This window comes from Sceloporus occidentalis, unplaced genomic scaffold, assembly GCF_023333645.1.
Source record: "Sceloporus occidentalis isolate IW3139 unplaced genomic scaffold, rSceOcc1.0.p SCAF_102, whole genome shotgun sequence".
Taxonomy (NCBI): domain Eukaryota; kingdom Metazoa; phylum Chordata; class Lepidosauria; order Squamata; family Phrynosomatidae; genus Sceloporus; species Sceloporus occidentalis.
This window is the reverse complement of record NW_028317082.1, coordinates 2,462,966-2,488,139: the sequence shown is the minus strand read 5'-3', so window position 1 is coordinate 2,488,139 and position 25,174 is coordinate 2,462,966. Positions and strand designations below refer to the sequence as shown.

Here is a 25,174-nt window from a genome sequence, read left to right as displayed (position 1 = left end):
TATGTATGTATGGGGTTTTCAGAAAACTTAATATCTAAGCATCAGTGTTTTTTAATACAATTTGCAGTGGTTTTTATTTTTTTTGTCTATACTTGGACTGAAAGTTTCAAGTTAAAAGTACCATGGTGTTCAGGTTAATGGAAATATGATTTGCAATACACATGGCCTTGTGGGTTATCACACAGCTACTATAATCTGCTCTGAGGTAGGGAGTTCACTTGAGACAGTTCTGAGCACCCAGCCAGAAATTTTCTATATCTAAGACTGTTGCCATAGATATTTATAAAATGTACTATTAAAATAAAATCCCACTCCAAAAACAATCTAGGCTCAATTATCACTAAAAATCACACATCATTTTCTGATACAATCATTTCTGATAAACACAGTTGTGTATATTTGTATTATGTTCAAGTACACAGACAAGAATTACTCCCTTTTTATTTGAAAATCCATGAATACTCATTTTAAAAATGTTGCCCTGTTGCCAAGGGTATATATATTTGTCAGAGAAATCCAAGCTTAATTATTTTCTTGAATGTTTACAATTCTATTAATAATGGATCTCTTATTATTGAATAATATTAATTGATCTCTCTATCTCTGTATATATTTCCAATGTCATGGGGATGGCATAAGTTTTGGTATTTTGCTAAAAAAACACATACCGTATTTAACACGATGTATGACTAAGTATCATGAAAATGTAATGGTATCAGCATGTTGAGAAGCGTAATAATATAAAGACTGGGTTATGAGTTAAGATCACCTCTAGAGTTAAGTAGAACTTTGTAACGATTAGTCATAAAGACTATTAAAGTACAGCAAAAGCATAATGAACATAATCCATCATAAGTGCTTTAGTTGAGAACTTCAGTTTCCCTATGCAATTTTTATTATAATATTCTCTGATATTTGTTCTGTCAGAGATCAATAGAACATAGTAATTGCAGTATTCTTCTTATAAATGATGAAGATTTTAAAGCATTCATAATTAGCTAGCAGTCAGCTCACCACTTCAGTCTAAATAAATTATGGACATCTTAGAAAAATAATACTTTTTTTAATGTATTTTTCATTCACAAAATTGCCCGAGGTGCGTGCTCCTGGGTGCCGCAACAGGCAGCAGAAGCCAGACTACGGACAAATTCCCCCCCCCCATGGGAGGGTCGGATCTTGAGTCTCACCCCGAAGGGTAAGACTCGTTGCTGGCCTTCTTGAAGAGAGGAAGGGGCCAAAAGGCTCCCAATCCTCCTCCAGCAAAGTCCAGGCTTCACTGCCTCTAAAAAGAAAACAGTGTCCAAAACGTGGTGTCAAAAACGTGTGAGGGCCTCGCCGTGAAATTAAAAAAGCCATGAAATCAAATAAGGGGAAAATTAATAGGCACTCGTGCAAACGAAGTGATATATAAATTAAAGAAAAATAATTTAGGGACAGACCATTGCTGGCCTGCCAGGTTCAAAAATAAAGCATCTTAACCCCAAGACCTGATGGTACAAGGGGAAAAGGTAGTGCTGGTAGGCCGCCAGTGAGAACGTGCGCTCACCGTGTGCAGTGGCGTGCAATACCACACACGATGACTCCATTGCTTTCCCAGCCCTAAGGCCACAGGATCAGTGTATTCCCCCCAGGCCAAAGGGGAACTACACTTGATCTTAGCCAAAAGGCCGAGAAGCTTTCTTTAAGGCCGAGAATTCCAGTATAAAATAAAAGTAATGTTGTGTTTAGAGAGCAAGGACATTCCTGTATCAACATACATTTACCTAAAGAAGCAGCAAAAAATTATTAGAGCACAGAGAGGACCTGGTAAATACTGCCAAAGTTATTTGAAATTCCAGTGGCATTGGCATTGCTGGTAAGCTCTACATGGCAAGTACCACCTTTCCTAATGTATTACATACCTATTACACCCCAATGTTATTTTACCTCTGTTTTATTGTAATGTAAAGCACTAAGAAAAACTGCTAGCTATTAATAGTTAACATAAGAAAGCTTCTGGCAGTAGTCTATAATCTTTAAATCAAAGAAGGAGCACCTGGGTCCCATTTGCGCCCCTTACCAGCACCCTCCTTGAAAATTATGCCAATGCCAGACAATCTGGAATTATGTAAGCATATACACTTATTGGCCAGTTTATTAGGTACACCTTGCTATTACCGGGTTGGACCCCCTTTTGCCTTCAGACCTGCCTTCATTCTTTGTGGCATACTTTCTACAACGTGCTGGAAAAATTCCTCAAAGATATTGGTCCATATGGACATGATGGCATCACGCACTTCCTGCAGATTTGTCGGCTGCACATTCATGATGCAAATCTCCCGTTCTACCACATCCCAAAGGTGCTCTATTGGATTGCAATCTGGTGACCGTGGAGACCATTGGAGTACAGTGAACACATTGTCATGTTCAAAAAAACCAGTTTCAACCAAACCTGTAACCAACCCATCTGCTTTAAGGTTCAACATGTTGTGCATTCAGAGATGGTATTCTGCATACCTTGTTTGTAACCCAGTGGTTATTTGAGTTACTGTTGCCTTTCTGTCATCTCGAACCAGCCTGCCCGTTCTTCTCTGACATCAACAAGGCATTTTCATCCACACAACTGCTGCTCACTGGATATTTTCTCTTTTTTTGGACCATTCTCTGTAAACCCTAGAGATGGTTGTGCGTGAAAATCCCAGTAGATCAGCAGTTTCTGGACAACCATGCCACGTTCAAAGTAACCTAAATCCCCTTTCTTTACCATTCTGAAGGCCTTATACTCCTAAAATTGTTGAATGTTACTGTTGATGAAACCTTAAAGCCATACAACCATTTAATGAATTGGGTCATTTATAATTCAAAAACAAAACTGGAGGGCCACAGTTAAATCAACGATTTAATAAAATAACCTATAGATTGTCTTTAAGAAGGCTGACATTGGTACAAAATCCCTAATGGCCATCATCTGGAACATATGTCTGCCCTCCAGCAATCTTGTTCAAATGGAATGGTATAATTATTAAATGTAATACGTTGTAGCCGCCTGTAAATACAACAGCAACAACCATTAATGTAAGACTGTTCTCTTGCTGTCTATTCAACAATTCCCCAACATTGGATTGTTTGTTTTTTATTTAACCCCTTAACGACAATTGCCGGTCCTGGCACGACACGGAAAAGCATGTGCTTTACGACAATTGACGTGCCAGGACCGGCACGTCTTTAAACGGGTGCAGAAAGCGATCTGTTTTCGCTTTCTGCACCCAAAAAACGTTGCTGAATGCCTCGACCTCGAGGCATTCAGCAACGCCGCGATCGGAAAGAAGGGGTTATCTCTGGCCCCTCCACGGGGCGTCAACATCCGCCATACTTTGTATGGCGGCGGACGCCCGTTTTAAAAGCGTTTAGGAGGCGATCGACGATCGCCTCCTAAACTTAAATGGTGTCGCTGGAATGCCTCGATCAGGAGGCATCCAGCGACACCAAACACTTACCTTTCGATGGGCTGTGACCGCTCCGGAGAGCGGCCACAGCCGCAGCTGCCAGTGATCTTCGCCATCAAGCAAGATGGCCGCTGCCCTGTAACAGGAACCAACAAATTTTAAAAGTTCGCTAGATGGTCCAGACCATCTAGAGAACTTTGGCTCCACTTGCAGGTTGAATACAGGTACTGCATTCACCATGCAAGTCAATGGAACCCAGCTTTCTAATCACAGTGTGATTAGTAAAAATAAATTAAAAAATAAAATAAAATTAATAATAATTAGAAAAAAAATAGTAAAAAACTAGTAAAATGTAAAAATCATTTCCCACTGATGTCACTATCAGGGGAACCTCCAAGTTGAAAAAAAATGTTAAAATTTTTTTTTTAAAAAGACAAAAAAAAATATATATATATAAAAAATATATTTTTGTGAGCAAGTCCTAAAATTAGCATATTAGCTTAAAACAATTCTCGCATGGAAAGAGTTAAAATACTGGCATATTAAATGCCCGTGGGGTGTCTACTTTTAAAAAAGGTATGATTTGATGGGGTAAATTGAATTGGCCAGGTTCAACAACGTCCCAATTAACACCGGGGGAAGGATGGCCACACACCTAATTTCCAATTAGAAAAATGCACACGTACCAAATGTGGCCTTTTAGTTCCCACAAAAATGACAAACCCATGCATGTGGGGTATCACTGCACTCAGGAGATGTTGCTGAACACATTATGGGGTGTCGTGTGACAGCGGCATATACCAGGAGCTGTAAATTCATACATAAAGTAGGTGTGTGTGGGAAAAATACACACACAAAAATACTACTGCAAACTTTGAAAACATGCTGGTGGTAAAATGTGTGCATGCAAAGAGTTAAAATACCAGCATTTAAAATACCCTGTGGTGTCTAGTTTTGAAAAATATATGGTTTTGTTGGCCACACTGAAATGGCCCGGCTCAAAGATGTACAAAATAGGGCATGGGCAGTGAATCCCCAAATGCCAAAGTTCAACATTGAAAAATGCGCATGCCCCAAATGTGGCCCTTTTTCCCCCAAACAGCCAGGCAAAATCATTCATGTGAGGTATCGCTGTACTCAGGAGATGTTGCTGAACACATATTGGGGTGTTTTGTGATAGTGACATATACGTGAACCTTTTAATTCATACCTGAAGTAAAATGTGTGTGACAAAACAAATGCAAAAAAATGACTACCACAAAGTTTGACAAAAACTGGTGGTAGATATGGTGCATGGAAAGAGTTAAAATACTAGCATTTGGAATACCCTGGGCTGTCTAGTTTTCAAAAATATATGATTTGATGGGGTAAATTGCATTGGCCGGGTTCAAAGATACCCGAAATGGCACATGGGGGGAAGAATTACCAGATTTGGAAAAAATGGCTTTGAAATAGCAAAACGCTACCTGTACTTATTGCCCCATAATGGGTAGAAAAAAGCAAAAAAACATAAAAACATTGGGTATTTCTAAACTCAGGACAAATAGTAGAATCCATTTAGCAGGTTTTTTCATTACCTTTTATAGATGAGTAAAAGATTTTTCAACTAAAAGTTAGAAACAGTCATTTTTTTCTAAATTTTTCACCATATTTTATACTTTTTTTAGTAGTAAATAATATGATACAATCAAAACAATGTCATCTAAAGAAAGCCCTTCCTGTCCTGAAAAAAACAATATCTAATGTGTGTGGGTTCAGTAAACGGGAAAGAAGAAAATTACAGCTAAACACAAGCAGTGCAGAAATGTTAAAAAGGCCATTGTCACGAAGGGTACAAAAAGTAAAATCAGCCTTTGTCACGAAGGGGTTAAGTTTAACCCCTTGATGACAATTGCCGGTCCGGGCACGTCACCGAAAATCGTGACGATTATGACAATTGACGTGCCAGGACCGGCACGTCTTTAAACGGGTGAAAAAATCGATCCGTGATCGATTTTTTCACTCAAACGGTGTTGCTCTAATGCCTCGACATCGAGGCATTGAGCAACACCAAAAAAAACATTCCCGGCCCCCCCCGATCGCTCCTAGGAGCAAATAAAAAAACATGTTTGAAAGACTGCAAGTCTTTCAAACATGGCGGCGCCCGCCGCCGAAAAACGGGTTTAGGAAGCGATCGCGAGTCGCTTCCTTTGCTTAGCTGGTGTTGCTAAGATGCCTCAGTATCGAGGCATCTTTGCAACACCTGTTTAGCAAAGGAAGCGACTCGCGATCGCTTCCTAAATGCTCAACTTACCTTCCTGGTGCCGGCGTCTTCGAAACACACGCGGTGTTTCAAGATGGCGGCGCCCATGAAGCCGGGGGGCGGAGCCTGCTGTCATCATCGGGGGGGGTGTTGCTGGATGTCATGGACATCCAGTGAATAACACCCCTAGTGGTCAGATCACTCATAAGAGTGATCATGATTTGCTAAATCAAAGGCAATGTTTTCTAAACATTGTCTTTGATCAGTATTGGATCTGCCTCCCTCCTTCACTTGTTTCTAGTGAGGGAGAGAGACAGATCGGTGTGTTTTCTGGTATTTCAGGTATTCTCTAATAAAAAAATATATATATATTGATCCAAAGGCTCTTATAAGAGCCACCCATATAATATTAACCCCTTCATTGCCATTGATCACTGCATAAACAGTGATCTTGCATAGTGGCAATTGTTTTTGGGGTTTTGTTTTTTTTTACATTTTTTTTTACTTTTTTTAGTGGTTTTTTTTAGTTTTTATTATAGCCATTAACCCTTTCCTTCCCCACTATTTTTGCTGCAATTGTTACCATGCAGCGGTATACGGCTGAGGAGGCGTATGCCTTTTTGGCCACAGATTCTGAGGCCACTGATACAGCGTCAGATTTTGACGTTGGTCAGTTCACAGATACATCTAGTGATGTATCTGTGGCTGTTAGGACGCCTGCCACACGTAGTCGTGGCAGTGCACCAGAGGCATGGGTAGCGCCTAATAGGTACAAGCCAGCTATCCCTCCTTTTTCTGGAATTCCTGGCATCAATATTGATGTTACAGGATTCACTCCACTGCAATTTGTGCAGGTTTTTTTGGGAGACGATGTCTTGGGAGACATTGTCACACAAACAAACATTTATGCCCAGCAGTACCGTGCTGCTAGCCCTAATTCTTTTTGGGCAAAACAGCCATGGACTCCCATTGACGTGCCAGAATTTCTTAAATTCTGGGCACTCACAATGTTAATGGGCATTATAAAAAAGCCCTCCATCCGCTCCTACTGGAGCACCCCATTTATGCCCAAACTATAACTAGGCAAAGGTATGAAATGATTCTTCGTTTCATGCACTTTAGCGACAACAGCCTGTGCCCCCCTAAGGAGCACCCCCAGTTTGATAGGCTCTACAAAATCCGCCCCCTGATTACCCATCTCGCTGCCAGGTTTCCAGAGGTTTATACACCTGGAAGGGATATCTGCGTGGATGAATCCCTGATGAAATATAAAGGAAGGTTGGGATTCAAGCAGTATATTCCTTCCAAGCGCTCTAGGTATGGAGTGAAGGTGTATAAGCTCTGCGAGAGCGAGACAGGATATACTCATGCCTTCCGGGTATACGAGGGTAAGGATAGCTACCTTGACCCTCCAGGTTGCCCAGACCATCTGGGCACCAGTGCCAAGATTGTTTGGGACCTAATATTCCCCCTTATGAACAAAGGCTACCACTTGTATGTAGATAACTTCTATACAAGCGTCCCTTTGTTCAAGCTGCTGTATTGTTTCGATACGGTAGCTTGCGGTACTATAAAAAAGAACCGCTTGGGTTTCCCACAACACCTGGTACGAACCCGGCTAGGAAAGGGGGAGACCTCAGCTCTACGCCAAGAGGAGCTTTTGGCATTGAAGTTCAGGGACAGAAAAGAGGTGTGCATGCTGAGCACCATCCACGATGAAAGAACCGTGGAGGTTTCTGTCCGTGGCAGAGCTGGGGTCACTACAAAGCCAGTGTGCATCAGGGCCTATAACAAGCACATGGGTGGAGTTGATCTGTCAGATCAACTCCTACAGCCCTACCTCATTATGAGGAAGACAAAGGCCTGGTACAAGAAGGTTGCAATTTACCTAATGCAAATTGCAACCTATAACGCTTTTTTGCTGCACAAAAAAGCAGACACTGGGCTGAAGCTGTCTTTTTTGCAGTTTCAGCTCGAAGTAATTTCAGGTATCTTGTACCGTGATGCACCTGGTCCCCAAGTAGTGATGGGAACCAACAGAATTGGGGCTACCCATTTTATTTTTAAAATCCCCCCTACAGCAAAGAAGCAGAATCCCCAAAAGAGATGCAGGGTATGCTACAGCAGGGGGCAAAGAAAGGACACCACATTTTACTGTCCAGATTGCCCTGGAAAACCTGCACTCTGTGTCGGTGACTGCTTCAAGCTGTATCACACAGTTTCCCATTTTTGATTTTTTTTTGTTCCTGCTCCATTTTTGTATTTTTTTTTTTATTATTTTTTGTTACATTTACAGTTTTTTAGCTTTTATTTGCTCCTCCATTTTTAAGCGTTTTTATTTGCACTGTCAAGTGAACCCTGTGTCCATTCCGTGGCATGAGGGACCACTTAAGGTGCTAGATCAAATCCCTTCTTGGAGATAGGCCAGGCTTTCTTGTAAATTGTCCCTACTGATAGTTGGGTACAAGCATTTTTCTTTACCCAGATGTAAAATTCCTACTGAATTTGAATTGCTCATGTTCCAAATGTGGCCCTTTTGCCCCCAAACAATCTGACAAACCCATGCATGTGGGGTATCAATGTACTCAGGAGATGTTGCTGAACACATATCGGGGTGTTGTGTGACAGCAACATATACCAGGAGCTGTAATTTCACACCTGAAGTACAAAGTATGTGAAAAAAACACCAAAAACAATTACTATCACAAACTTTGACAAGGGTTGGTGGTAGGATTTGTGCATGGAAAGGGTTAAACTATCAGCATCTAAAATACCCTGGGGTGTCTAGTTTTCAAAAATATATGGTTTGGTGGGGTAAATTTAATTTGCTGGCTTCAAAGATGCCCCAAATACCACATAGAGACAGAATTACCAGATTCAGAGAAAAATGGTTTTGAATTAGCAAAACTCTACTTGTACTTATTGCCCCATAACGTGTAGAAGAAAGCAAAAAAACATAAAAACATTGGGTATTTCTAAACTCGGGACAAATAGTAGAATCTATTTAGCAGGTTTTTTCAGTAGTTTTTTATGATGAATAAAAGATTTTTCAAATAAAAGTGAGAAAATGTGTTTTTTTTTCAATTTTTCGTCATATTTTATTATTTTTATTATAGGAAATTACATCATATGAAAAAAATTATGGTGTCTGAAGAAAGCCCTTCTTGTCCTGAAAAAAACAATATATAACTTGTGTGGGTTTAGTAAATGGGTTAAGAGAAAACTACAGCTAAACACAAACACCGCAGAAACGATAAAACAGCCATTGTCACGAAGGGTACAAAAAATAGAATCAGCCTTTGTCACGAAGGGGTTAAATAATCATAATAATTTTATGAACTTTCATCTTGTTTTTTCAAACCCTCAAACTGATAAATTGACTTTGGTGTGAAGGGATTGAGCAGAATCCCACTTATGATTTGCATTATTTCCCTAGCCGAAATGCCCTGCTTTCAACTGCACACCCGCACTATACCCTCCACAAGTTAGCTCCTGTGAGAGTCCTAGGAGGACTAATGAGCTTTCTAGCGCACGTGTGCATAATGCACTCCCATTGATTTCCCTAGGAAAGCTTTCTTTAAATGTATTGGTTGCTTCAAGCAAAACAAAAACACTCAAAGGTGTTGAAGTGGGTGGTATTAGACAAATCTGTTGCCTTACATAGATAATATAGCAATCCAACAACTAATATAGCCAACGGCACTTACCTTTATTTAATTTAAATATCTATTCTACTACAATGCAATTATATAATAACAATCAATTAATTATGGTATAGATATTAAGAGACTCACCCTACAGTAATACATATAAATCAAATTTCCCTGACAGAAATAAAAAAAGCAAATCACAGGAAGAACCCTCCCCCCTAAAAAGTATAGGGTAGATCTTCCTATATAGTAACCCGACACATCACATATCAAAAACAGTTCCAATATAGCAAACAGCACAAACATTTTTATGAGAGGTACCCCATTAGTATGAAAATATATATGTCCCTTAATGTAAAGCATGCATCCACTATAGCTATATTAATCACATAGGAAAATGTGAGAGATCTCACCTGTGTGATCGGCTTTAAGCCGTGAAGTATTCCTTCTTCCATATTCATAGAGCAGTGTTCTGGGGTACATGAAGATCTGCCCTACATACTATTTTTTTTTTTGTGGCACTTACTTTGCTTTTCCCTATTTTTTAGTCCTCGGAACTGTCTATTTTTTTTTAATAATCTGACTTCTAAAAAACTCCTCTGTTAGTTTCTCTTCTCCTAAATTAGAGCTAATAAAAATTACACAGGTATCCATATTTTCAGTAGATAGAATTTATTCCTCCCCTATGTCCCTCTGTCCTAATTAAAGGACATTCATATAATTTAAAGTAAGGGTAAATCTCATAAGTAACTTGAAATGTAATGTTTAAAGTAACATGAAAAGGCATCGAGTTTAATGTTTCAGTTATAACCATACACCCTTAGGAGGCGCTTTGTCAACTCCTCTTATACAATTCATATTGTACTTTTTGAGTATGTTCTAGTGAATATAATAATGCAAATAAACCCACGCAGCTGCCTGTTATCTTTACGTGGCTAAATCATGAATGCAGTATATTACACTACTAGCGTTATTATACATTCATCTTAAATATGATATGTTTTAAACAGGTGTTCTGCACACTTACAGTATAGAAAGATTGAATGATTTTCCTGCAGTATTACATTCTTTTATATAGCACCAGCAGATTCTGTAGTGCTGTTACTAAAAGGCAGTACAAAAAATACTTTAAAAGAACACACATTATAATGGTACAAAAAGAAAAGAAGGCCTGCTCTTGCAGGCTTATGTCTAGTCGGTGGTGGACAGGGAAGTGAAACAGTAGGAGAGGACTCCTTGGAAAGGGATGAGTTGATTGAATCAAGGGTGATCTGTAGAGCTTGTTGATCATTCAAGCTTGATTGGCTTGATTAGGATGGTACAAGAGACCCAACTCATGGGAGGAACAAAGAGGGTGTATTTGGATAAGAGGGTAGTGATGTAGTGGGGTGCAAAGTGGCTACGGGCTCTGTAGGTTTGGGTTAGAGGGTTGAATTTGATTGTGGAGTGATTGGCAAAATGGAGGAAGAGATTAGGAATAGTAACAAAGGAACATTAGTCTAGCTACAGTGTTGAGGATAGATTAAAAATGTGAAAGGCCCGGAAAGGGGGAAACCAGTTGGTAGGGAGTTGGAATAATCCAGACAGACAATTGATTTATATTTTGGTTATTTCTTGTGTGGTGAAGGCAGCAGGCTTTGGTGACTGAAAAGCCATCTTTTTGTGTGAACTAAATTGTTATGTTTTGTAGCATGTCGTGAAAAGTTCTATCAAATAGTATGGTTCACCAAGAATCTCAGGAGTCCTATCATGCAACCACACAAATCAAGATTAGCTGTGTAGTTATCAAAAGAAGAATTTACCTATACCACCTTGGTGCTCTACAACAAGTGAAAGATACCTGCCTAGTTACTTGTCCTCAAAGACAAATTCCTCAACATGCATTAAGTCACTTTAGAAGAATAATCTATGAACTGTCTTTACAGCAGCTCACATTTTGGGGTGTACTGTATATGTGTAAACTGCCTGCCAAAGATGGAAAATGTAAACAGCATCATTAACCAGATGCAGATTGCATGCAGATTGCATGCAGATGATAAATTGTGGTGGACATGACTAATGGTGTACATTACATCTTAATTCCTCAGATAGATAATATATCCTCCACATCCTATTGCTGTGTAAATCATGTATTATGACCCATAACAGCCAAAAGTTACTGTCACAGTTAACCACTATTTTCCATATTCTTAAATGGAATCAAACCCATTTATCAAAAAAATATGTAAAACATGTATGTTTTCTTTAAAGCTTAGATACTTTTTAAATCAAATAAGTTCACAATTGGGGTAAAGGTGACCCCAATGTTTACTCATTATATGTCATCATCACTTTCCCTTCTGATGATTATGCCAATATGTGTATAACCTTATCTTGTTTTCTCATTAATCTCTTAAAAACGTGTTTTAAAACCCGACTTTGTGTTTTGCTTCTGACAAAATAATAATTCCCCATGTGATTTGTTGGACCTGCCAACATGTGAATAAAAAAAACCCTCAATTCTTGGATGAACCCAGATGCCGTGGGCTTACCTGAGATTGAATAAACATTGTTATTTTGTTTCAACCTCTGTTGTTTTAGAAAATTCTAGGGCACTAATTCTCTAATATAAAAAGGCTTTGCTATTTATTGAGTCTGATTTACACCAAAGGTAAGTATAATACAAATTAGGCAAGTTGTAATGGTTACTTTGTCTTATCCTCCGATTAAGACATAACATATTAAAAACAGTCCATATTTAGTAATAAACCCTTTTATGGATTTCACCAAACATAATACTGATGATCGGAAATTAAACTACATATCCACAAATTACCTTAGGTGCTTAAGTTTAGAAGCAGCATGGCAAATAGATGCTAATTAATAAATTAACAGCATTCTAGGTGTCATCATCAGCAAGCCCCAGAATTATAGCAACCTAGGAATACATATATGTAGCTTATAAGTGCTACAAGATGCAAAGCATGTTCTGAAACAGATGTTTCAAAAAGGAGCACGGTGGAAGTAAGAGGAGATTATTATATTTTGCCAAATTGTGTGCTTCTCCTTCTGAATGGAATTGACACCTTGCAAATGGCCAAAGAGGGCAAGAGGAGTTGGGGTTCCAGGAAAAAGGGACCTTTAGGAAGTATGTAAATGTCTCTTGTATTACATAAGAGTTTAATGGTGGATCCATTTGAGTGGAGGGGGTAATGTCACTACCCTCTATGTACTCAATACCTAGTAGTATTTAGTAGATCTTTATGCAATAGTTTTCTGAGGCCTTGGTTAATTCTTAAATGGCTAGTCATTTTTGTATAATCTGGTAATGAGGGTAAAATCCCCTAAATCAAATACTGTATAGTGATTTAGCACATACTAGGCTACCTTCTTGTGCTATGTCTCCAAGATCTGGGGCTAGACCCTATAGCAGATTTGATAGTCATCCCAGTTTAACTATATAATATGTACATAAGGACTTGCCCCTGCACCCAGATTGTACCCACAGTGGTCTTATCTCTGAGTCTCTCCTTTCTTTTTTTCTTTATCTATCCTTAACCCCTTAACGACAATTGCCGGTCCTGGCACGACACGGAAAAGCATGTGCTTTACGACAATTGACGTGCCAGGACCGGCACGTCTTTAAACGGGTGCAGAAAGCGATCTGTTTTCGCTTTCTGCACCCAAAAAACGTTGCTGAATGCCTCGACCTCGAGGCATTCAGCAACGCCGCGATCGGAACGAAGGGGCCATCTCTGGCCCCTCCACGGGGCGTCAACATCCGCCCGTTTTAAAAGCGTTTAGGAGGCGATCGACGATCGCCTCCTAAACTTAAATGGTGTCGCTGGAATGCCTCGATCAGGAGGCATCCAGCGACACCAAACACTTACCTTTCGATGGGCTGTGACCGCTCCGGAGAGCGGTCACAGCCGCAGCTGCCGATGATCTTCGCCATCAAGCAAGATGGCCGCTGCCCTATAACAGGAACCAACAAATTGTAAAAGTTCGCTAGATGGTCCAGACCATCTAGAGAACTTTGGCTCCACTTGCAGGTTGAATACAGGTACTGCATTCACCATGCAAGTCAATGGAACCCAGCTTTCTAATCACAGTGTGATTAGTAAAAATAAATTAAAAAATAAAATAAAATTAATAATAATTAGAAAAAAAATAGTAAAAAACTAGTAAAATGTAAAAATCATTTCCCACTGATGTCACTATCAGGGGAACCTCCAAGTTGAAAAAAATGTTAAAAATTTTTTTTTAAAAAGACAAAAAAAAAATATATATATATAAAAAATATATTTTTGTGAGCAAGTCCTAAAATTAGCATATTAGCTTAAAACAATTCTCGCATGGAAAGAGTTAAAATACTGGCATATTAAATGCCCGTGGGGTGTCTACTTTTAAAAAAGGTATGATTTGATGGGGTAAATTGAATTGGCCAGGTTCAACAACGTCCCAATTAATACCAGGGGAAGGATGGCCACACACCTAATTTCCAATTAGAAAAATGCACACGTACCAAATGTGGCCTTTTAGTTCCCACAAAAATGACACACCCATGCATGTGGGATATCACTGCACTCAGGAGATGTTGCTGAACACATTATGGGGTGTCGTGTGACAGCGGCATATACCAGGAGCTGTAAATTCATACATAAAGTAGGTGTGTGTGGAAAAAATACACACACAAAAATACTACTGCAAACTTTGAAAACATGCTGGTGGTAAAATGTGTGCATGCAAAGAGTTAAAATACCAGCATTTAAAATACCCTGTGGTGTCTAGTTTTGAAAAATATATGGTTTTGTTGGGCACACTGAAATGGCCCGGCTCAAAGATGTACCAAATAGGGCATGGGCAGTGGATCCCCAAATGCCAAAGTTCAACATTGAAAAATGCGCATGCCCCAAATGTGGCCCTTTTGCCCCCAAACGGCCAGGCAAAATCATTCATGTGAGGTATCACTGTACTCAGGAGATATTGCTGAACACATATTGGGGTGTTTTGTGATAGTGACATATACGAGAACTTTTTAATTCATACCTGAAGTAAAATGTGTGTGGAAAACCAAATGCAAAAAAATGACTACCACAAAGTTTGACAAAGACTGGTGGTAGATATGGTGCATGGAAAGAGTTAAAATACTAGCATTTGAAATACCATGGGGTGTCTAGTTTTCAAAAATATATGGGTTTATTGGGCACACTGAAATGGCCCGACTCAAAGATGTACCAAATAGGGCATAGGCAGTGGATCCCCAAATGCCAAAGTTCAACATTGAAAAATGCGCATGCCCCAAATGTGGCCCTTTTGCCCCCAAACAGCCAGGCAAAATCATTCATGTGAGGTATCGCTGTACTCAGGAGATGTTGCTGAACACATATTGGGGTGTTTTGTGATAGTGACATAAACGAGAACCTTTTAATTCATACCTGAAGTAAAATGTGTGTGACAAAACAAATGCAAAAAAATGACTACCACAAAGTTTGACAAAAACTGGTGGTAGATATGGTGCATGGAAATAGTTAAAATACTAGCATTTGGAATACCCTGGGCTGTCTAGTTTTCAAAAATATATGATTTGATGGGGTAAATTGCATTGGCCGGGTTCAAAGATACCCAAAATGGCACATGGGGGGAAGAATTACCAGATTTGGAAAAAATGGCTTTGAAATAGCAAAACGCTACCTGTACTTATTGCCCCATAATGGGTAGAAAAAAGCAAAAAAACATAAAAACATTGGGTATTTCTAAACTCAGGACAAATAGTAGAATCCATTTAGCAGGTTTTTTCATTACCTTTTATAGATGAGTAAAAGATTTTTCAACTAAAAGTTAGAAAAAGTTAGTTTTTTTCAAAATTTGTCACCATATTTTATACTTTTTTTAGTAGTAAATAATATGATACAATCAAAACAATGTCATCTAAAGAAAGCCCTTCTTGTCCTGAAAAAAACAATATCTAACGTGTGTGGGTTCAGTAAACGGGAAAGAAGAAAATTACAGCTAAACACAAGCAGCGCAGAAATGTTAAAAAGGCCATTGTCACGAAGGGTACAAAAAGTAAAATCAGCCTTTGTCACGAAGGGGTTAATGCAATCTGAATGTCTGTTTTTTTTTATTTTGTAGATTTAAATTAAATTATTCAATGTAAAGACAAGACAGGTCAACCTGGTGATTTTTCTTATATTGGGTTTTATTAAGTGGCCCCTTATTACACATTTGTATGCACACCAAATTTGTGTCACTTTCATCTGTTTTATTTTCCAGAAAAAAACCTTCTGACATTTCCTGTATACATTTTTTGTTGTTCTCTTTTAATAAATCCTTGTTTAATCGCCAGTTGTTTCTATGGCTATTTTTTATTATATCCTTGGTATACATAATCACCACATTATGATCAGTCCAACAAATTTCTTTTATATAAGAGTAGTGTGTGAAGTCTAGGACTCTTGGGTTAAATACCCTCTATACCCTCTATTTCTAATAGCTTTTAACATATTTTGTAGATTTTTCGCTTGCTCAGCAAGATCTATGGAGTATTTATTCTCCTTGGGAATCTTTTTTGTCAACATCAATATCTACAATCAAATCCCCGGCCATGATCAATATACCCTGTTTAACTTTTTCTATCCTATTCATTATGTTTTATGAAACCAACTGAATTTGTGTTAGGTGCATAAATATTTACTAAAGTATAGTCCACTGATCTAGTTTACATACCACAATAGATAATCTGGCTTCAAGATCTTCATAAACATATTTAAATTTAAATTCTAAATCATCAGAGATCAATATTACAACTCTTCTTTTTGGGATTCCCTCTAATAAATAACTAAAGATTTTGGAGTATCCTAAAAATGTCATTTTATTTATGTCATTCTTTTTCCAATGTGTTTCTCATATAAAGCCAATATCTATTTATTCTTTTTTCAACAGATCACTATAGACTAATCTTTTATAAGGAGAGTTCAATCCTCTAACATTTAACATCATCCAATTAACTATCTTCTAAATTCACCCAAATTCTCTCTGTATCTCCAGGTACCCCCTCATCATTATCGTAATATCTTATATTATTAAGCGACTACAGAAAACATCATAAATATTTACATATACTAAACATAACAACATAAAATATAAACAAAATTACATGGCTCCTTTAATTCCCAAAAGGACCATGGCTATCGTGGTAATCCCCAACCACGTAATAATTAGAGAGTGCAACTTGCACTCTTGAGCGGATTCTGAGGCTCTTATTAATATAATAAAAAATTAGATAATTCAGTTCTTTCATTAATTCAATACTCTTTTAAATAGGAGGGGGGGGACTTTTTTAGTCTCTCCTTTCTGTCCATCTATCCCCTTTCTCATTATTCCCCTCTATCTATCCTCTTTCTATTTATCTCTCCTCTTCTCTTTGATCCTTACATTTCTCATTATCTCTTCCATTTGCTCTTTATCTCTTTATTTTCTCTCTATCTCTCCCTTTTTTCTTTATCTCCCTCTTCTTATTTCTCCTCTTTCTCTTTATCTCATAAGCACATGCACTTTCCCACTTGCCCTTACACATAAACATACTGGGTTACACTTGTCCTTGCATGCTCACAGATGTTCATTGTGTGAGCAGCCTCACATTCAACCATGAGAGTGACATGATCCACGTTAAATTACCCCACTCTGTTCCTGTCTTCTTCCGCCAGACTAAAATTGTTCACAAAGGGCTGGTCCAACATAAACCAATTTTGGACCAGTCTGGTGGCAATTGTGGCACCCCCCTGGTGAGTGGCACCCAGGGTGGACCTCTCCCTCTTCATTTCATGACATTATATTTTGGGACTTGGCATTAATAGCCCAGTGCTTCAACAAGAGAAAGGAGACAGAGGTCAGTATAAACAAACCGCATGCTCCTTTATCTAGGGCCAGTTAGAGCCTATAGCCCCACTAAACCGGCCTAAAGCCCCACTAAAGCATACAGCCCTAGTTCCCCCCCCATCGACACCACTGCTGCCAACTAGGAAGCTACAAACTTGGTTGGGGGCACCTTACATATCAGTACTTGTTAGACGTTGACAAGTAAGTAAATAAATAAAATACAGGTATGCATAAGACCCAATCATTGAAGGTAATTTGAGGGAAGGCAATATGAGGGACATACTCAGTCTGCTTTTTTTTGCTATTACATCTTTAAATGAAATAGCTGCCATCAGAGCTTTTAGAATAACTTAATTCTTTAAAAAAACAAGCTTAATATCTTCTTATTTTTGGCCTATTTGTGTAATTATTGTATTCAGATTAGCAGAGCCAGCATTAACTAGTTAATATTTTAAAGCTCCCTTCTTGTCAACCACCCTTATGATGGCTGGCTGGACCAATGAACAACAATCAGCATCTTAACTACGGGACAGAGATAACATATTGCCAGGAATCACCATGCAGAGGAAGTTGAAGAACCTTTACCTGGATATACACAGAAGAGCCGTTTTTGCTACTCTTATTTTAATTTTTAAACACTGTTGTCAGAATAAGGCCCTGGAGCAATTATACAAAAAAGGCCATAGGTACTTAATGCATTCAATACCTCCTGGCTGTTCCTCATGAATGGTAGCTCCGCCATTCTATTGCACTCCCGGCAATAATGTCAGTTTCAAGTGGGAAGAAATGAAGGACGATTACTGCCTTAAAGGAGACCATGATCAGTTGTATCGGACAGATGCTGTGTGCTGCAACGTTAATCAGGCACTATTAAACATAGTTATATTGTTTATTTTATTGTACAGAACTGTAAAATGTAGGATTTGGGAAAAGTGACAAACATACTTTAAGCTTCTTTTAATAAAGTCATTTTTTTCCTGTGTACTGTGAAATTCACCCTCAATTATCAAAAAATTCTTAAAAAAAACATATTTTTGATATATGCAGCATTTCAGAGGCATAATTCTTTTTCTAGAGATTTTTCTAATACCCTATGAATAACTACTGATAGCACCTTTCTATTCCTGAATGTGTTAAAAGCAGTGTCCTTTGTATAGATTTGTTCCAAAGAGCACCTTGCCAGTATTCTCCCTCTTGAATATTACTGTGTTAATGAGAGCCAATTTTATTATTACATTCCTTCAACCCACCCCCATTTCTTTCAAGTAGCAGCCAATTTTTCCTGCAGCCTGCTTAGTGCATCTGTGCATGAGAAAAAGAAAAACTGTGTGTGTGTGTGTGTGTGTATGTGCGTGTGTATGTGCGTGTGTATGTGCATGTGTTTAGAAGCATATCCCTGACTGGCTGTGGGATGACTTTTCCTTCAGTTGTCAATTCTCTTGCCTGTCAGCAGAGCTGCTGGTAGTGGGAAAGGGAGGAGAAAGGCAGGGAGTAAAGGGAGGGTGAAGCTGGAGGGGATGAGGGCTGGCGTTCAGATCATCCTGGAGTAAAGAACTCACAAGGTCCATCAAATGGGAGGAATGCACATATTAGAAGCTACACAGATGCCTCTTTTCTGTACTCTCCCGGTCTTTGTGACAGTTTTTTTTTCACCTTTCTTTTCCATTGATAAATACTCTTCAAGTCCTGTTACTGATTTTCTTGTTATGTAAGGGAAAACAAAACCTATATTCTTATTTATCTGTTTTTCTAGTAAATCTCTATCCAGAGATAACTGCAACCTTTGTACAAGTCTTGAGACAATGGCATCCTGCTACAGCCATCCCTTAAACACACCTGGAGCCACTGCTGGTTTTACATACTTTCTGTAATCAAACAAGAAACCTGTAGTAGAAATTAAAAAAAAGAAGATTTATTTTTGCTGCCCACCTTGTTGGTACTAAAGGTGGCATGCTTTGTGCATGTATTGTATGGAATAACCATTGTTTCTGAGCTTTAACCAAAGTGACAAACCTGCAGTCATGGAATCACCCACCAAGGAAATTGAAGAATTTGAGAGCAACTCTCTTAAATATCTGCAGCCGGAACAGATTGAGAAAATCTGGCTGCGTCTCAGAGGACTGTAAGTACTAGTCTTGTTTTTTCCTTTTTTAAAAACATATTTTCTTCCCACATTTTCTGTTCTGTCATCATTTGCCGAACTGTCTCGTCAATTATTTCATTTTGTGATGACCACGCTATCCATAAAAGAAAACCCCAACATGTGAAAGATCATGGAGTAAAAAACTATTATAAATAAGGGGATAATTTCTTACTTTTAGTGGAACTCTATACACTATAGACATTTTTATATACTAATGACATTTTTCACATACTGTTGAAAAGATTCTGAAACCTATTCAGTGTAAAATAACGATGGCATTAATCTTTCCTTTGTACGATTGTTTCCTGTTGCAAATGATTACAGATTGGTACACTTGTAGGCTATTGCACATGTGTTTTAATTCAAATTTGAATCCTAGTGATGCTAGTAGAAAACTTTTTTGACATTTAAAATATAGCTACCTTTTATTGAAATTTCCTTGCAGGTGTACCATGCAGTCCAATGACTAACTGCTAATTTAAGAAACCATAATTTGATCAAGTCATTTCTTCCACTGGGACACGAATAAGTTTGCCTGCTCTGAAAACCCACTGAGGGTTAGTAATGTGTGTTTATGCCATGGTAGTAGGCTTTGCTCATAGCTTGCATGGTTAAATCACTACAGTCCCTACATTTTTAATAAGCTTCACATGAAGTAAAAACTCTACTAGCTAAAGGGTTGACTCTTTAGTCAAAAGTGACACCTTTTCTTGGGGCAAATGGAAAAATATATTATTACATAAGCTGCCTTGACCTCAGAGGTCTTCTACAGAAGAAGAAATACCTGAGGTCCCAAAAGCATTTGTGACTCTACATGCCTTTGACTAAAGACTCCATCTTCTCTTGGACCAATACTTCTTTATCTTTTTTTCTTAGCTGAAGGTTGAAAGTTTTTTTAACCCAATGTTAAATTAAATGCAGGGCAGGCTAGATATGTCTGTACATAGGCTACAATACATATGAACTATAAACTGTACTATATGATTTGCCAAACATGTTAGCCAGGGTTGAGTAGTTGGTGGTATTTATAAAAATTTCGCTATATCGGTATTAATATCACTATAAACAGCAATATGTACTTACACATCAAACACTTAAGCAATAAAGCTCACATCGCATTTAGTGGCAGTGATTCTTTCAGTCAGCTGTATGGTAATGTTAAGCAGCTGAGCTTCAGTATTATAAATGGAATCTATGCCTCCAAAGCATCCTATGTAGTGAATTCAAATAAAAATCTTTGCTGACTTTAATTCACAGACTAACGTTGTTTGTATTTTTCCTGCTCCCGATTCATGTGTGAATGAGGACATTAGGGTATTGCATTGCATCTCAACTCCCTCAGTCACATTGTAGGCTAAAATAGAGCAAGGAATATTCAGTTGTGACAAAGAGTGGAGACCCTTTGGCCCCTTAGCTCAGGTAGCTGGGACATCTCAGTGTTACCCCATATTAATATCACTGATTCCAAAGGTAAAGGTGTAATTATTAGTGTAACTTAGAAAAACAGAACACATTTAATATTTAAAACTTGAAATATTTATCATAAGTGTGAGTGGGTATTAAGGAGAAACGGATACAGAACAAAACAATTCTGAGTTTTATCTTCATAATTTGATTCGAATTGAGGCAGCAATCATTTCTTAAACATTTGAAATTTAGTTATGAAACAAAATCCACAGTCAGCCCCAAGACAAACTGAGCAGTTGGAGCATTTGCAAAAATGTCAGCTTCCATTAAATTATTGATTCACAAAAAAGATTTACACTGTGTAAATCAGTGTATAAAATTAAATAGTGCACAGGTTCGCACAGTTATGCATATGTAATGCTTTAGCAAAAAAAAAATTTATTTCCATTACTACATCTCATTACAAACCATACTCTAAAGTGCCATCAATTTTCTTATCCGGTAGGTTGAATTTCATTTAAGTTGTACCATAAATAAATGGTTGCCAAATCAGTATAACATTGTAATGGTAATTGTGGATCCATATCCATTAAAAAAACATTATGTTTTAAAGAGAATTTGCATTGACTGTGTTTATGGAGTGGATTCACTAAACAGTAAGTTGGAGGTGCTTGTGATAAAATGAACCTAATGAATCCACCACATTAACTGTGCATCATAGCTAGTTTCTCCAAGTTTAACCCTTTTAAGGTAACCACATAGGGAAAGTGATAAAATTCTTGATTTATTTTGTTAAAACACACACATGGTGAATATTGTTGAAGTGTTTGATATCTTATAATTTCAACTCTTATTATGCTGGAAGGGGTAAATGAATAGATAACCAGATATGTTTTTGATTGCTATGCTCATAACAGTGACGTCTTTTTTTTGGTGCGGACCTATATGCATAACCTATGCATAGCATCCCTAATGAGATGCACTACATACTGTATGTGCAAAAGAAACAGGCATATGCTTAGACACATGTGCTGTCATGTGAGCAATAGTTTAGTCCATACATGTACAAATGTTGAAAAATAAACATAAAGCAATGGTAAAAGAAAAGAAGACTTTCCTGGGCATTTGTGATTTATTTGTACCATGTAAGGTGGATGGACCTGTGCATATACCTAATATATATATATATCTATATATATATCTATATATATATATATATATATATATATATATATGTTATACCTGTACCATAACGTATATTATATTTTGTAATCATAGCATTGCCAAGAACATAGTTTTCCTCTATTTGCAAAATGAGACCAACATTCTGTTGCACATTATTATGACAGCATAGCATGCTGTATGAAGTTTTCTCAAATTTAGCTTTAAGGCTAGGTTTCCACTTGGGTTTTTGTCCTGCGTTTTTTTCTTGATGAAAAACGCCAAGAAAACTGCCACTGCACCCTCCTGATGTCATTTTCTTGGTAGAGTTCTACTTAAACATGCCCCGGCGGACCCTTTTGTCTCTTTTCTGTGGTTTGTAAGGCATGCTTTATTCCCAATGTCTGCTCCTCTAGGAAGATTGGCCCCAAATGATGGTGCAAATTGTTTGCTGTTGCTTTTGGCACGCAGGATCCAGTTGGGTATGTTTGTTTGTAATGGCATGTTTGTTCCAAATGGTGTAAAATTCCATATGAACTTTGTTTTGTGTGAAACTGTTTTTTTCCAGCCTATTTCTCGTAGGACACACAGATACTGGGTCCATCCTCTGCACTGTAACTGTGGAAAAAAACGCCATAAAAAACGCCAAGGCAAAACCCACATGGCTTTTTCATGGCGTTTTTTCTCTCCCATAGACTTCTATTGGAGAAAAACGCCAAGATTTCCTTGCAAAAAACGCCAGAGTGTCAACATGCTGCGATTTTGAAAAACTGCCACAGAGCCCAAAAAAGCAGAAAAACGCCAAAGAGGACTGAAAAAACGCCAAACAGAAAAACGCCAAGTGGATATGGCATTGTGCGATTTCCTATTGAAGAACAGCTAACATCTGGCCGCAGCTTTTTTTCACAAAAAAAATGCCGTGTGGCTGAATTGGCGTTTTTATGGGCGTTTTTAGCAACAAAAAAAAACAAGTGGAAACCTAGCCTAAAGGGTATCCTGTGTATTTCCCATATTTTTCCACCCACAACTCAGCTAAATGACTGGTCCTGTGAGTCAATCTGACTCACTGAACTAGTAAAGAACAATTATTGTGGGGATTATGTGAAAAGCTTCACATTTTTATTTATTTATTTATTTTCCTGTGTTTCAAAACAAGGATAAAAATGGCTGCCTTTGGTAATTGTAACATTTAAAGATACGTACCTGATTAGGACTGACAAATATAAATTATTACTGATGATGAAAGCAAGGAATTTAAAATGAATAATGGAACAATACTAATTAAACTGATGAGAATTCATAAATATTACATAGCACTGCAAATGCAGATTCACCATTACAAAATAACGGTTCCCTGTGTGATGCCCCAAGCTCTTACTATCAAGAATAGTAGCCCAATCATTCACTGTAATGTATAGGACTGCAATGGAATCAAGTGTGCAGTATTTTGCATCTCTGCAATTCATCATAATCACGCAGTGGAAAGTCACTGGTCTTCTACACATTCATTATCTGCTTGTCATTATTCTGTATCATCTCTGTGTACCATGTGAGTTGTAACTTTTCCAAAAAAGATGTATGTCAGTTTTTAAAGAGCCAGTCTTGCTGTAAATGAAAGTGTATTTTTTATGTGAGACAAGATGAACTTTCTTGAGTTCTACAAGGTACATCTGAATTAGTACATAAAGGCTGTTCTTTCCTATAGGACAAAGGGCAGTACATTCAGAACTGGTACTACAAGCTATTACTACAGCTTACTACAATGTTGACAATTGCACTAATCATGCTACTCACTGGCATCATGCCAATTGCATCCCATGCTGGCTATACTAAAGTGTGCTTTACAAGTCCCTTCAGTGTATTTCTTGTGAATAATATGAGACTAAAAGGTGGTTTATGATTAAAAAGCAACTAATGATAATCTGAAGATCTGGATTTTGCAGCCGAGACATTTTTTAGCCCTTGGGAGCAACTCATTATTAGTTTTTTTCTATAAAGGAAGGTAAATGTGTTGCTGGAATAAAACATACATGCCTTATAGTCCACCTAAGTGATTTAAACATTCAATGTTTTTTTACTTGATAGTGTATCCTTCGAAAGGTACATGTGCAGTCTATAATGTTAAATTCTGGTAGTGCATGAAAACACTTGACACTATGGTGTGTCTTTAGGGATCTTTTACCAAATGGGAATAGTAATACTATACGATACACTGTATATGTATAATGAAGAATCAGAGCAGTGAGCAGCATACATTCAAACATTTTGCACAGCTTAATTTAGATTTATCTCACTTCTGCAGTATAAGGCTAGGTTTCCACTTGGGTTTTTGTCCTGCGTTTTTTTTCTTGATGAAAAACGCCAAGAAAACTGCCACTGCATTTTCCTGCGTTTTGGCGTTTTTTTCTGGAGTTTTTTCTGGCGTTTTAGCCTTTCTGTGGAAATTGCTTTTTTTGACCTTAGGCAGTTTTTCCAGCCTTTACAAGTTAGAAGTTTCACCCAGCTAAAAGGGATTAGGATAAATGGCAAGTATCTGCCCCCTGATGTCATTTACTTGGTAGAGTTCTACTTAAACACCCCGGGGGACCCTTTTGTCACTTTTCTGTGGTTTGTAAGGCGTGCTTTATTCCGAATGTCTGCTCCTCTAGGAAGATTGGCCCCAAATGATGCTGCAAATTGTTTGCTGTTGCTTTTGGCACGCAGGATCCAGTTGATGCGTTGTGTATGTTTGTTTGTAATGGCATGTTTGTTCCAAATGGTGTAGAATTCAATATGAACTTTGTTTTGTGTGAAACTGTTTGTTTCCAGCCTATTTCTCGTAGTTCACACAGATACCGGGTCCATCCTCTGCATTGTAACTGTGGAAAAAACGCCATAAAAAACGCCAAGGCAATAAACCCACATGGCTTTTTCATGGCGTTTTTTCTCTCCCATAGACTTCTATTGGAGAAAAACGCCAAGATTTCCTTGGAAAAAACGCCAGAGTGTCAACATGCTGCGATTTTGAAAAACTGCCACAGAGCCCAAAAAAGCAGAAAAACGCCAAAGAGGACTGAAAAAACGCCGAACAGAAAAACGCCAAGTGGATATGGCATTCTGCGATTTCCTATTGAAGAACAGCTAACATCTGGCTGCAACGTTTTTTCACAAAAAAAACGCCAGGTGGCGCTATTGGCGTTTTTATGGGCGTTTTTAGCAAAAAAAAACCAAGTGGAAACCTAGCCTAAGGAAACAGACAGGGTTGGGTGCCAGTCATTAGGGGATCTGGTGGATTGGATTATAGTGA

The 25,174-nt window shown here is 38.1% G+C and overlaps 1 protein-coding gene and 1 non-coding gene across 2 annotated transcripts in view; both read left to right on the top strand.

Annotated features, from left to right (window-relative positions):
* LOC149283569 (dual specificity calcium/calmodulin-dependent 3',5'-cyclic nucleotide phosphodiesterase 1C-like) overlaps positions 1-25,174 on the top strand; it is a 342,446-nt gene that overhangs the window by 67,178 nt on the left and 250,094 nt on the right. The window lies entirely within an intron of this gene.
* Positions 8,007-8,136, top strand: LOC149283571 (small nucleolar RNA SNORA35). The gene has a single exon (XR_016277911.1). It is a non-coding gene; the product is annotated as a small nucleolar RNA SNORA35 (small nucleolar RNA).